At 36.9% G+C, this 14487-nt stretch overlaps 1 protein-coding gene across 5 annotated transcripts in view; it reads right to left on the reverse strand.

The window, feature by feature from the left end:
* The window catches only part of usp54b (ubiquitin specific peptidase 54b), a 110742-nt gene that overhangs the window by 65340 nt on the left and 30915 nt on the right, over nt 1–14487 (reverse strand). The window lies entirely within an intron of this gene.

Genomic DNA, 14487 nt, shown 5'->3' on the forward strand with positions numbered 1-14487 from the left:
TTTAAAATTATTTTAAAATATGAGTTAATAAATTTGTTGACTCAAAACTTTGATTGAAAAATGTACATTTGAACCTAAAATCTTTATTGTGGTTTATGGCCAGGTTATTTGTCAACTACCTATTTTCACAGTACTTTATGTATTTTTACCCCTCTCATATGTACAGTACACACAGTAAAGCCGTCCTGCACACCGATTGCCATGCAAATATATCAACTTAGGTATAGATGCAAAATCTCCACTCTAACAAATTTGTACCATCATATGTTTCATACCCTCATCCTCTCCCCTTTCCAACCAGTAGAAAGCAAGTGAGAGAGGAAGGTAAAGAGGGAGGGAAATGGGAGAGGAAAGACAGCAGCACTGCAGAGACACAGCTTGCATCACAGAGCTCTCCTGCCTGGTTGGAGGCATGTCCTATTCCCACTACTACATAAATACACACCCACAATACACAGTCTGTCCACATGGTCCAGCCCTGCAGTATGTCCTGTTTTCCTGAGGCAGAGGCATGGAGAGGGATATTCTGATGTGGAAGAACAGTGTGTGACAGACCTGAGGCAGGTGTTACGTGGGGTTCCCGCTCTTCATAATCAAGGTCAGGGATGTTCATGATCAACTACTGATCGATTCAATGACATTGGTCATTTAATAAATTAAGCTCAACAATTTCAAAACAGTGATAGTTTTCTAACACAACACAAGGAAATATGTCAACACAGGACAGAAAACGTGTCTTGTCAAGCTATTTAGTGTGGTCTAACAACAGGTAAATCGGTTTCCCTGCATTATCCCACCTGACCATAATGTTGTTGCTCAACAGAGGACAGTGTAGCGTCATGCAATGTATTTAAGCTGTGTCCTTTATTGACTTAAATATAAGCAAAAAGTGATATACCAAAATATATAGTGATTCATAAAGTATTATTTTATGTTTAGCATGACTAGTTCAAGTAGCACTCTTATTTTACTGAATTGCAATACATGTTGTTTAGCTTAAATTGAATTAGTTTAATTTGCTGTTAATATATTTCAATTAATAATAATGTATATAGAAAATATAGATGGGACCGTTCAGTAAAATATCACTTTGTGGATCAATAAATATTTTGGACATTACTTTTTGGTCATATATTTAATATTTTTTGCAAAATATTTAAATAACTTCCGTATTGATGATTTCCTCATAATTTGTATACAACTGTACTGTAATACATCTAGGAAGAGGAAAACATAAATAGTTATTTTAATTATGATTTAAAAAAGTTTAAAAAAATATGAAAATATCCACAAATATTTAATGATCCACAAAGTAATGAAAAAAAGAGTTGTATATATATTTTCTACACATTTTTATTTTAGAGTCATGCATTAATGAGGTGATCCGCCCCTCCCGCATAAAGCTTTATCACACAAAACACGTCGTAAAAATTTTAAATCAATATATTGTCTTCTCTGAATGAGCAGTCAGGGTGATTTTCACATAATTTTAGAGCAAATATTCTAGGCTACGTCATACAATTTTCAAAAGTCTTGTGAAGAAATAATCAGTATGGGTTTCATGACCTTATTTCAGTGACAATTTTTTTTTGTATTTTCACAAACCACGCATAAATGTCATTATCTCAAAACTACAAACTTTTACACACATTCTGCTGATATATTATTGTAGCAGAGTTTGTGCTGAATACAGTGTAATCAGACTTTAGCCATGAAAATGTCACAAGTAACAGAAATAACCACAAATGTCAGAGCATGTCAGAACACCTCCAGGGCCCAGAAAACAGCTCAGACCCCAGAAGGTTAATGGCAAATTAAACTCATGCTAAATAGCTTAAATCTATTAAAACAGAGTAGACTAGAGCAACATTTAAAGGAAGTTTTATTTTTATTTTTAAATAATACATTTAAATAATAAATATTTGAAAGGTACATCATGTAAATGTCAATTCCTCATCAATCCTTCTTCCAAAACGTTTTTTGTCTTACCCTGATTCACTATGGTAAGCCTATTTTAAGTGTAGCTCTGGTTACTTTGATGCGTGCGGGAGTGGTTAGTTGTCACAACGAATGAGAAAAGTTGACACGGTGCCACTACTACATTGTAAAGCATTATCTATTGTGAAGAGTCATTTCATTATGGTTGTTGTAGTGCTGTTCCGGAATTAATTTTCAAGGAAGTAGCCTACCATGTCTATTAATGGGTGTAACTACAGTAACATCTTCAGCTAATTAGTTTGAGATCCTTTCCATCTAAACCTGTTATATTTTTAAAGCCTAGAAGTAAATGTTTTCTGAGAAGTAGGATAACCATATTCATCCACACATTCATGCAGAACCGAAGCACAACCAAAACAATGTTCTTTTGCAAAATGCATGCACTAGAGCAGTGGTTTTCAAACTGTGGGTCGCGACCCACTTGTGGGTCGCACAGTGAGAAAAGGTGGGTCGCACAAAGGCACTTAGCTGCAGCTAAATTTACGTTACGATGAGTGAAACAAAACCAGTCCGATTAATGACCAAACGACTCTTAAGTGAGTTTTAGCGCCCGCCAAAGTGAATTTTTGTCCCGCCAAAATCTTATTTGATCGGTGAGTAATTAGATGAACTGCTGCGCTTGTCACAGCGCATGTTTAACTGAAAGAACGTCGAGCAGAGAGAGAGAGACTCGGTCGCGCGCGCGCTCTCTCTCTCTCTCTTCGGAGCCAGGCGAAAGTGTAAACATAACAAGACTTCACCGTCTTCAAACTAAGCGCTGTCTTGCTCTCTCTCTCTCCCTCGCACATATTAATCAAAATAAATCAACATGGTGGTAAAAGGTCGGAAGACCAAAGTTTCATGTGGAGCATTCGGAGATTTTTTTTTTCCTGAATTACTGCTGGGTGTGAATTGTGCTAAATAAGTTGCCTTAGCTTCTCTGAAAAGCGTCCCAGACATTCAGCTGACATAAAACAACACTTTAATTAAACGAAAAAAAAAATCCAGTGATGAAATGTTTTCTGTGTTGACAGAAATCTTGGATGTCCATGTCCTAACTGCTGGGATAATCACACAACGCGCACATGCACACGTCCAATTCGCGAACTAATGACTCCTTTGAACCGATTCATTTTAATGAATGGTTAAAACAACTGATCTTTCCAACAGTGAACTCAGGAGACGTATGAATCGGTGTATAATCAGTAACACTTTACAATAAGGTTCTATTTATTACATTACATAAAAAGTACAGTTTGCTTACTCAAGCTTAAGCTTTAAAATAAATAAAACCCCTTGTTTTTTTTGAAAAGCATATGAAATTTTTCCACACAGTGCTATCAAGAATCGATAAGAGAATCGTTAAAGAATCGGATCGACAATCAGAATTGTCAGTGGCATTATTTTTATTGATAAAATCTTGTCATTTCCCATCCCTATGTGAAGACGGTAAAATTATAATCAAACATTAAAGAACATTCATGTTTTTTTGTTGTTGTTGTTTTTTTAAGAATTAAAAGTTTAAAATATTTTGCTAACATGAGGTCTTGTCACTGTCAGTCTTTTTACATCAGTGCAAAACTAGGGTATACAGATTAAGATCATCAGCATGCATTGATTAATCCCATGGCATGTAGCAAAAAAAAAAAAAAAAAAAAAAAAAAAATGTGCGACCAAATCATGCTGGTGCGACTAACTGAGAAAGTTGGTAGCACCAGTGCAAGTGGGTCTTGAGATTGATTATACTTGTCTAGGTGGGTCCTCGAATGAAAAAGTTTGGGAACCCCTGCACTAGAGGGCCAAAAATGACATGGTGTACCTTTAAAAAAATATGTGGTGAACTCCAAATACCATGTGCATAATGCTATATTTTTTCATTATTTAAAACAAATAATTTATTTATATAATGAAAAAGTTGCACATGGTAGATGAAGTCCGCTATATGCACCTTAATTGTATTAATGCTAATCAATTAACTGCAAATAAAATACCTAAAAAATGAAGCATGATATGCTGCTTCACATGCATGTGTGTCTTGTTCTCCATAAAACAGGTGTGAACACTCATTCTCAGTGGGCGGCACTGCTGAGGTCGGTGAAGGAGTTATTCACGGTTGGAGTCATGTGACCTGAGTAGCACGGGGTACAATTGTGAGTCACAGGCTGCCATGACAACAGCTCAGTCCAACCCCCACCCCCCAAACAACGTGCCGGTCGATGCCCCGACCGATACTGTCATACACTAGCTGGCACTGTGCAACCATTGCACCAGAGGGTTTATGCATTTATATAATGCACTGCAGAGAACAGCACAACACAGCCAACAATTACGAAGAGAGGGATAAAGAGAGAGAGTGAACTAATGAGAGAGAGAGAGAGAGAGAGAGAGAGAGAGAGTAGAGGGCCTTTCTGATTATCCAAATAAGCTCAGCCCAATACGGCTCCTAATAACATGCACAAGACCAACAGCTCTGAAAAGGCTGTGTCCTCTGGAGCTGGGCGAATAGGACCGTTTCATTAACTTAGCAACAATCAGACGCTCGGGAACCAATTGAGAGCTGCTATCAATCAGACCAGGTCAGGATGAACTATGGGAAGTAATCGCCTCCTGGCTAGTGTGTTAGTAAACATGTTACGTAACACTCTGGTGCACTGTGTGGCCACCGCAAAGCCCCGCCTCCATACCTCCCAGTTCTGCTGGCCACCAATCCCCCCAAACACACACACGCATTTCCCTAAATCCCCTTTTAATTCCGTTAAATGGCAGAGTTCCAGTTCCACACTGCCAGGATCCACAGCCGTGGAGATACCTTGGCAACCACACAGAGGGCACTGGGATTCTACAAAGAGAGAGAGTGAGAGAGATGGATGAGCTTGTAGCCTCTCATGATCCCTGATCTTCACCTCTCTTGGGTCTCCATATAAAAATCCCCAGGATTCTATTTTTCTTATTTCACAGAGCAAACAGGAGAGTTTTTTTTCCAAAACAGTTCAGCAAAACAGAGATTTCTCTTAAAGTCCCCATGTCATCTGTAATTTGATCACTTAAAACTCATCTTTGATCTGTGAAAATTATTTATTCATGCTTTAAAATAGCTTGAACATTAATCTACACCCTTTCTTCATTTAGTATATCGTTAGCCTCATAGCATAATTGCCTAAGTCATTTTAAAAAATATATTACTTAGGCAATTATGCTATGAGGCTAACGATATGCAGATGCATGAATATGCAAATTAGCCCCACTTCCACTCAATCACAAAAGTTCAGAATACCTGATCCACTCAGTCAACTATATTGTAGTAAATGCTACACAAATGGCAAGTGGAAATACTGGTTTAATTTGAACCAGAAACTGATTCAGAAGAAGAGGAAAAGCTAATTATACAGGTTCGTTTTCAAGTCGATGTGTCAGAATGGTAATGCGTTTTATGTATCGCTCTCTACATCAGACACATAATGGCAATTAATATCATTAGCCTTCAGCTTAACTACGTTATCAAATGGCTAATAATGTGTTGCTAATGTTACACAAACCATATTCCTGTTCTGCATCTCAGAGTCAGACAGCTGCCTTTTAAAAATCAGTATCCTTAGAAACGCTCTGAACAACTTAGAACTTCAGTGGAGAAAGGCATATTTATTATATACATAATTCACCCTCTATATTGCTAAATGTATCTAATTTTTCATATCAACAGAAAAATATACTACAAGGACATTGAAAGGATTGGTTACATTTTTGTGACGTAGAGAACAGGGACGATTTAATAACAGGTTTTGAGACTGTTGAAAAATACTCAGAAATGGTGTTGACTGATGAATTTACACTAAAAACTTGATTTTTCAATATCATTAAACAGGGGGTCCACAATGGTACTGCAGGAGGTCTGCCAATTCATATTTGATGACAAATATTTGTTGTTAAAAAAAATTTTAAATGCACCCTCAAACGAAGGCAAGACAACCCTCAGTTGACACTGTAATAATATATTGGCGAAACAGATCTGGCATACACTCCAGTGTGTATTTATGTTTGCACTCTACGCAGTGTCGAGAAATGTAGCCATTTATGGTCAGGGGTGTTTAATTTAGTCAGTACTAAGTAAGAGATTCATTGTGCAGTGTAGACAGCTTCATTGATTATAACGAAACTTTGCGATGAACTAAGATTAGTGACATGTTTTTAGTGATTAATGAAGGTGTAGCCGGCCAATTTAGGCATTTGAGTTTTATTTTTTTTATTTTTTTTATGTGTAATAAGAAATGTAGTATAAACTGTTAACTTCAGCAAAACTTGTTTTCAATGTACTATTTTCAATGGTTCCGATCAAGAGTTCCTATCAATTGTTGTATGTGGGGCCTTAATTAGTGGGACACCTACGGAAACTGGATCGCTTCTCCTTTAAACATTCGCGTTGTGTGGTCGTGTTTCCATGGTGTCCTGTGGTTACCACTTGAAGTCTGCTACAAAGGCAGTGTTATTTGCGCTCTTCTGAGGCTATAGTGTATACAATCAATCCACTGAATAAAAGTTTTGTTTTTCCATGCTGCTAAGAAGACCGACAGCCAATTACATGCTGCAAAATTTCAGAAGTGACATTTACTAATATAACTATGATATTATGGTTGGTTTCATTTAATATCGAAGGCTATATGCTTAATATGTAGCTGTTTGACACATTTTGTATCAGGGGTCGCCTAAGGGGAGTCCTTGCCCTGAAAAACATTGAAGACCCCTGTCTTAAAAGGATACGGTTTCAGCCCAGTGTATTACTTATCTTCCCAACCTGTCAACCAGCGCTGCAAAAAGCACGGATAATCTGAAAACACAGCATGTTGGAGTTTAGCGATGTTCATTGTGAAATTCTGCTTGAATGAAAGTGTATACAGTCAGTAATGTGTTCCTTATGTGCTGTTTGCGATCATGGTTAGTAAATAAATGCACTTATGCAACCTCTGTGCTACAATACAAGGTAAAAATGTTTTAATATTAGGAATTAATAATAGGAATTTCACCGTTTTAGTTTTTTAGATTATAAGCTTTTTCAAGGTTTTACCAGTGTTTATAATGTAAATCAGAAAACTACTTCGCCACCGTCTTTTTGCAGTGTTTGGCAATATCAAAGATGAAAATGGTATCGTTTTTTTTTTTGCGATCTGCACAAATTAGCATTTGTGGAGCAATCTAGATCTGTGGTTTGTCTTATCTGCAACTGAATTGCTTCTCTTAAAATATCTAACGTGAAGGCAAATTGCAAAGCACTCACCAAAATCATGATTATCAGTTTAATCATAATCGTGCAGCCATAACTGTACAGCAGCAAAACCCAGGCAGAAAGAGTGTTAGCGACTCATTACATCAAGCTCTTTAATTGGTCTCCTTCATTCGAAATGTGAAACTGTTGAACATGAAAACACATGAATACAAGTCAGGGCATGCTCCAAAATTAATTAGTTTCACACCTGCCAACTGAGAAAACTGAGTCAAATGGATGACCCCGAATACAGGTGTAAACGGGGTCTAAAACGTTTTAAGCTTGTCAATTTTTGACAACTTCCAGAGGTAGTCGAAAATGCATTAGACCGGATTGCTTTCGTAGTGTATGTGGTTAAATGCGTTCGAATAGTGTAAAATAGCAAGGGTAAAATGTAAACGGTGTGAAACACGAAACAACATAACCCAGGATGTATTTGTAAGGGTTTAGAATAACCCATAAAAACAAAAGAAGAGCCACTACAGGAAAAGTACAAGAGCACACGTGTAGTGCAGCACTGCAGCCTCTCACTAAAGCTCCAGCCATTAACAGAGCCTTTATAGTGCTGCCACTGGAGACCAGACTCACTCATCCATGAGGAGCCCTGAGGAGCACCTTACCATTTACACAGTCACACTAGTGACAGACTTAAACATCACCTCTGTCAGAAACAAATTTCAGTTCATGTATGTAACTGCCAATTCAGTCATTATAAACCGGTGAAGAGTCTTTGTGATTTACGTTTTTTAGTTATTAGTTAGCGGTTACTATTGTGTTACTCATTCATTTTCTGTGTAGTTATTCATTAATGATGGAACGGTATTCTAAAGTGTTACCCAACCAATATCATATTTCCACAGTGTGAAGATGTAATTCACAGTCTACAGGTGTCGATGAAACCAATGGTCAATGATTCTTTCTTTCCATTCCACAGAGAAACTGAACTAAACGGGGAAAAGAGCGCAAGTCATCAACTCAGGCATGAGGAATCCTTTCTTTAGCTAGCACTAAAGTAAAGGTGAAGAATGAGAGATAGAAAATGTTTCTCTTTGGGAATGGGTGTAATCAGCTGAAACTGAATCACTAGCCCAAGGGCTTGAACATTTCTTGAGCCTGGGTGCCGCACCGCAGCCGGAAGCGGGCGCTCTGATGCCTGGAGCCCGCAGAGAGGCTGACATCTGTCTGCATGTAGCTTGCACCTCTCTCCGCCTCCCACTGATAGGGTTTGCGTGACTGCAGTACGCCAGCAGGAGAGATACGCCATGGAACTGTCAGGCTGAATCCGGGACAATGTAATCCGGTGTCGTTCACTGCTCAGGGATCAACAGTGATTTTATTTTCTGCTAGTCAGAATTTAGTCGCTATACCTCCACTGCTAGCATTTCATTTCGACCACAAAATTGTATTTCTACATAAAAAAGGTAAATATATATATATATTTTCATAAACCTTTTCACACAAAATGTTCTGAATGAATCTTCCGGATGAATGCAAGTCATTCTCAAAAAATTTCACCTCATCTATACCATAGTGACAAGTTTATATCTGAAATATTTGCAGCAATAACATTCAATATGTCACAGAAAACCAAACAGTTAAGTTGCAAGTAAAAACACAAACAATATAATCAATAAAGATGTGTGACATTGCAGCACTGGTCTGATAGGGCTATTGACAGTTCCGCCAATTGGCCCACAACTCTCACGTACTGACCCCGGGGCCATTGGTCCAACGTTACTGTTGAGCCCTGCTAAAGAAACACAGGCTACTGGAAGAAACAGCGGTTTTCTTCTGCTTACAGGCGGGACTCTCACTCCTTCACTTGTTATGGAGCCAGATAGATCACTGTTCCGCAGAGGAGGCGTAGGCGAGAGCAACCAGCGGGTAAACCTAGGCATACACGTGCGGGGGGGTTCTTTGGGTGCACGAGCCCCTGCCCTTTTCAAAATTAATCAAAAGTGCCCTTCTCAAACAAATATCAATGATAATATTGTGGTCAATAAAACAAAATGCATTTGATTATAATTAAAATGACAATGTGTACAAAACTAAAGTAGCCTAAATTCACGTTTATTTTTACGTTTCTGTCAGTCTGAGGTGTCGTTGCTATGGGTTGCGTCACTTGTGTGTGAGGTTATGCGTTTTAAAAGGTTATGCGTTTTAAAATGAAAATGCACTGGTGTAAACATATCCACCTTATTCTTGATGACCTTAATGCGTTTTGAATTATGGGTGGCACTTCTGGTTTTGGGGAACTTCCATTCAAAAAGGCTGAATCAATTTAGCACATACTTGCTGAATAAAAGTATTAATTTCTTTAAAAAAAAATTTAAAAATCACTGACCCCAAACGTTCCAACGGTAGTGTTTATTGGTACAAAATATTTCTATTTTAAATAGATGCTGTTTTTTTTTAAACTAAGAATCCTGAAAAAAGTATCAACCAGCAACATAGTGTTGGCCCAGATCCGGCCCACATCTGGTATGCGTGGAATCTACATGTACCAGATGTGGGCCGGATCTGGGCCGACAGTATGTTGCTGTCTGGGAAAGGTTCTAAGTATATTATAATAGAAAACAATTATTTCAAATCGTAGTAATATTTCACAATATTAATGTTTGTTCTGTATTTTAGATCAAATAAATGCAGCCTTTTGATGAGCATAAAAGGCTTCTTTCAAAAACATTATATATATATATATATATATATATATATACAGTGCTATGCATAAGTTTAGACACCCATGCTAAAGTTGACTAAAAAGAGGAATAAAAAATCATCTTTTGGAAATTGAACTTAATGCCTTAATTTAAAAAATTAGGAAAAATCCAACCTTTAAGGACACCAATTTTCTTTGTGAATGAATAATGTATCGTAAATAAATAAATGTTCTTCCTTAAAATACAGGGTGCATAAGTTTGGACACCCCTATGTTAAATTCCCATAGAGGCAGGCAGATTTTTATTTTTAAGTATTTTTAAGTTTTTTTTTTTTAGGATACTATGCATCCTGATAAAGTTCCCTTGGCCTTTGGAATTAAAATAGCCCCACATCATCACATAGCCTTCACCATACCTAGAGATTGGCATGGGGTACTTTCCATAAGATCATCTCTCAATGCAAATCAAACTAGCTATTAGGCTAACTGAAATAAAACCATGCCAATCTCTAGGTATGGTGAAGGCTATGTGATGATGTGGGGCTATTTTAATAGGGAACTTTATCAGGATGCATAGTATCCTAAAAAAAAAATACTTAAAAATACTTAAAAATAAAAATCTGCCTGCCTCTATGGGAATTTAACATAGGGGTGTCCAAACTTATGCACCCTGTATTTTAAGGAAGAACATTTATTTATTTACGATATATTATTCATTCACAAAGAAAATTGGTGTCCTTAAAGGTTGGATTTTTCCTATTTTTTTAAATTAAGGCATTAAGTTCAATTTCCAAAAGATGATTTTTTATTCCTCTTTTTAGTCAACTTTAGCATGGGTGTCTAAACTTATGCATAGCACTGTATATATATATATATATATATATATATGTCCCTTTTTTTGCCCCTGAGGAACTCTCTGCACGTCCCTGAACCTAGGCCAGCGCGAACACCGCCAGTACTGAGAAGTTTAGATGCCAGCAAAGCCGTTTCATTTCAAGGGACCTTTTAAAGGCTTTGTAGTCATTCAATTCAATTTTGCTGTGGTAAAGTGCGCTTCAGGGGATAGACACGCATGCCAAGAGCAAACACGAGCTCTAGACTGCCTTTTTCTTCACAATTTAGCTGTTTTTCTGACTAATCATAAATCATTCTTCCTCTTCACTCATTACGGCAGCAACGTAACCAAAAATAGCACAAACATCTGCTTGCTGGCTTTATAAAGTCAGGGCGTTTAATTGTATTAGCATGCCGTTAATATTTTTACGTAATCATCAGCTTTTGTTGCAAATCCAATTTCAACTACCTTCCCCCTGTGACGACGGCGGGGCAATATTAAACTTGCGGTCACCTCTTACCATCCGAGTCTTACTACTACTGTTCCGCTTCTCCAGGGAAAAGAAAAATTAGCACAGACTTTCCTTCTTGTCTCCTTCAGAGACACCACGTGAAAGCAGACATTAAATAAAGGAGCGCCCCCATGTCGCCTCAGGACCAGGCGCTTCAAAGAGGACACCAAAAAAAATAAAACAAGGGATGATGGAGGGAAGCTAAAGAGACTAGTGAGGACTAAGTCGAATTATCGGAACAGCGAGAGAGAGCACCACAAAAAAAAAAAAAAAAGTGCTAACAGCCCAAATTTGGATGGAACCGTGCAAACACTGTACAGTAGATGCACACTATACTCCCCAACAGAGGAACTCCAGGATACAAAAGCACAAATAGTTCTCTCACAAAGAGCTTAAAGTGGAATAGGATCTACTCAGAGACGTGTTCATAGTCACACACTAACAAACACACTAACAACCCGAATAAATACCCTCAGGAGAACAGATGGTTCTAAACCAGCTTTCCAACATCCTAAATGGAGATTGTCCTCAAAAGACAAACATAATCATCCAGAGTGATCAATTTTTCCTCTTCATTTAGCTATATTAAGCCAGGATTTTATTATGTTAGCCACTGCAAAGAATGGTCAACTGATTCAACCAAAATATAAGTGTATAAGGGACAAGTATTGATTGTTGACTAGTGGTGCAACAACCAACTAGTAGAATACACTGGAAAAAAAATATATTTAATTGATAAATAAATAAGAATGAATGAATAAATGATTTCAAACAAAAATAACTAGCATACCAAAAAAGTCTTAAGGTATTAACAACAAAGGCATTTAAAAAGATTTGAGGTTATAAAGGTGTATACTCCTCAACTTCCAAGCTAAGAATGGGGTGGAGACTTTTGGCAAGAGAACTGATGCTTTGAAGGTGGGAGATAGTGATGCCAAAGCAATATTTTATGAAAACACCGTGTTGAATAGTGTTAAATATAGTTGGTGGTCAGCTCTTGAGCAATTCATGATCTTCGCTCTTTGCTTATACAGTTTGTTTATTAAATTAAATATATAATATTCTGCATAATCCATTCATTTTTGGTCTGATATGGGGGGGGGGGGGTTATAAGCCACGAACAGTGTCAGATGCAAAAAAAAACACACACAAAACCAGCCAAAATATACAATAAAAAACAACTAGTCTCTCAATATTGAAATCATGTCATTTTACATCCCTATGACTGCATAAAAACATGAGACTGTATGTGTATGATTTTCCTAACACTTTCAGAGCAGCAGAGAGTGTGATTTTCTGGCCATGCTTCTCCGACCATCTAACAGTGACGAAAACCCAGGGTGACACTGGCACATAGCAGGAGCGCGAGCGACGTCAGTTTGATTGCGTGTTGTACAACATCATGCTGAAAATGTAAAAATATTCAAGCAACATTACCATCTATGATAGTGTGTGTGTGTGTGGGGGGGGGGGGGGGGGGGGGGGGGTGTACTAGTTTATGTATGTCTAGAAGAGGATACTATTTTGTAGAACATTATAATTTTTTTCTAATCAATAACATTGATTCTATGTTGATGCACTGAAAAAAATGATTCGTTGAATTTAAAAAAATCTATTTTAATTCAACTTAATGCATTTGTTTAAATGTAGCTAAAATCAATTGTGTGCAACCACTTAACATAAATTTTTTTATTAAATTCAACGAATAATTTTTTTCAGTGTGCGTCTGTTAAATGATATGAACATTCTTCTAATAATAATAACAATAACAACAACGATAAAAATACCAATATAGGTTTAATTTTCCTAATTTATTTTGTTTAACTATTGTTATTATTACATACATGGATATATTTTTTACAAAATATTTTATTTACGATTACCGATATAACATTATATTTTTTTCTACTTAATCATAATCAATAGTTCATTATTTGTGAAAAATAAATTTTTGGGGGGATATTTTAAACTAAGTTAAATTAAACTAAATTTGAAATATATTGCAATTATTATTATTATTATTGTAAACAACAACAATAATGGTAATATATTTCGAATTTCATTTTACTTATTTACTTTGTTTTTGGATATTACTCTTATTTTGCTATGTATTTTTGACCAATACTGAATAATTGATCATGTACAAATTAGTGGTCAACCCATATATCGTCAAGTCCGATATATTCTGTGCTATATTCAGTTGCCCAATATGTCATATTCGTGTCATTTTCACTGTGTGCTGTATGTTAAATGAGAATAACAGTGTTTATTTTACAGATTTTTTTTTTTAACACATTTTTAAATTATTTATTTGTAATTTATAAAATAATAAAAGTTTTGAGAAGATTTGTGAAGTAGGAAAGTTAAATTCAAGGTCTCCATCTGGTAGAAACTTTAAGTAACCCAAATATCACTGATTAGACAAAAAGCAGCATGAATTTATCACACTCAGGAAAGATTATTTTTCCCATGAACCATCTCTCTCTGTAGGTCTAACCCCCACAGGCAAACTGGAGAACATTGCGTCTGCTTTAAAGCTGTATCAGACAAGAGAGCAGCTGTAGGAGAATAAGGATGAAATGCCCGGCTATGAGTAACTGCAAGAGGCTGCAGTGCTCTGATGAACTGCCAATCGGCTGGTACGATAAAGACTTCCACATGCATCTCTCTGCTCTGCGGAACCGGCATCCATCACTGAGGCTCGGCACCATCTGTGTTATAGGGAGTGACCTGAATCTGAGCCAGAGAGATGGAGAAAGCCACGTTTAAGCAGAAACACGCCACAATGAAGCAGTCACGAAATTAAAAGTGATGACGTCATATGCTGTGGATTCCAATGATGGCACGTAAGAAGCTTTCCGACGTCATGCCAGTGCAGTATGGAGAAGGAAATCTGATCTTTTTCTTAAAGGACAGATGGAGTGTAATGGTTGGCATTAGTGTATAAATGCCCGTGATTATTCATATCCAAACAAAAGCCTGAGCTAATCCAAGTCATTATCTTCTTTGTTGACAGTTATATTTGTAGCAAGCGATTATGACAAAACATGTCTGAGAAAGAATGACAAACTCCTCAATTGATGCATTTGCATAGAAAGTTTTCTCTCGAAGGAGATGTTCTGAAACGCAAAAGGGCTTTTAGTAGAAGTTACATCACACACAAGAAAGTCTTTAGTAATCCTACACAAACAGACACTCTTTGTGATTATTACATAATCACCTGATCGTGATTACTTGATCTGATTATT

The sequence above is a fragment of the Rutilus rutilus genome (assembly GCF_951802725.1).
Source record: "Rutilus rutilus genome assembly, chromosome: 16".
Taxonomy (NCBI): Eukaryota; Metazoa; Chordata; class Actinopteri; order Cypriniformes; family Leuciscidae; genus Rutilus; species Rutilus rutilus.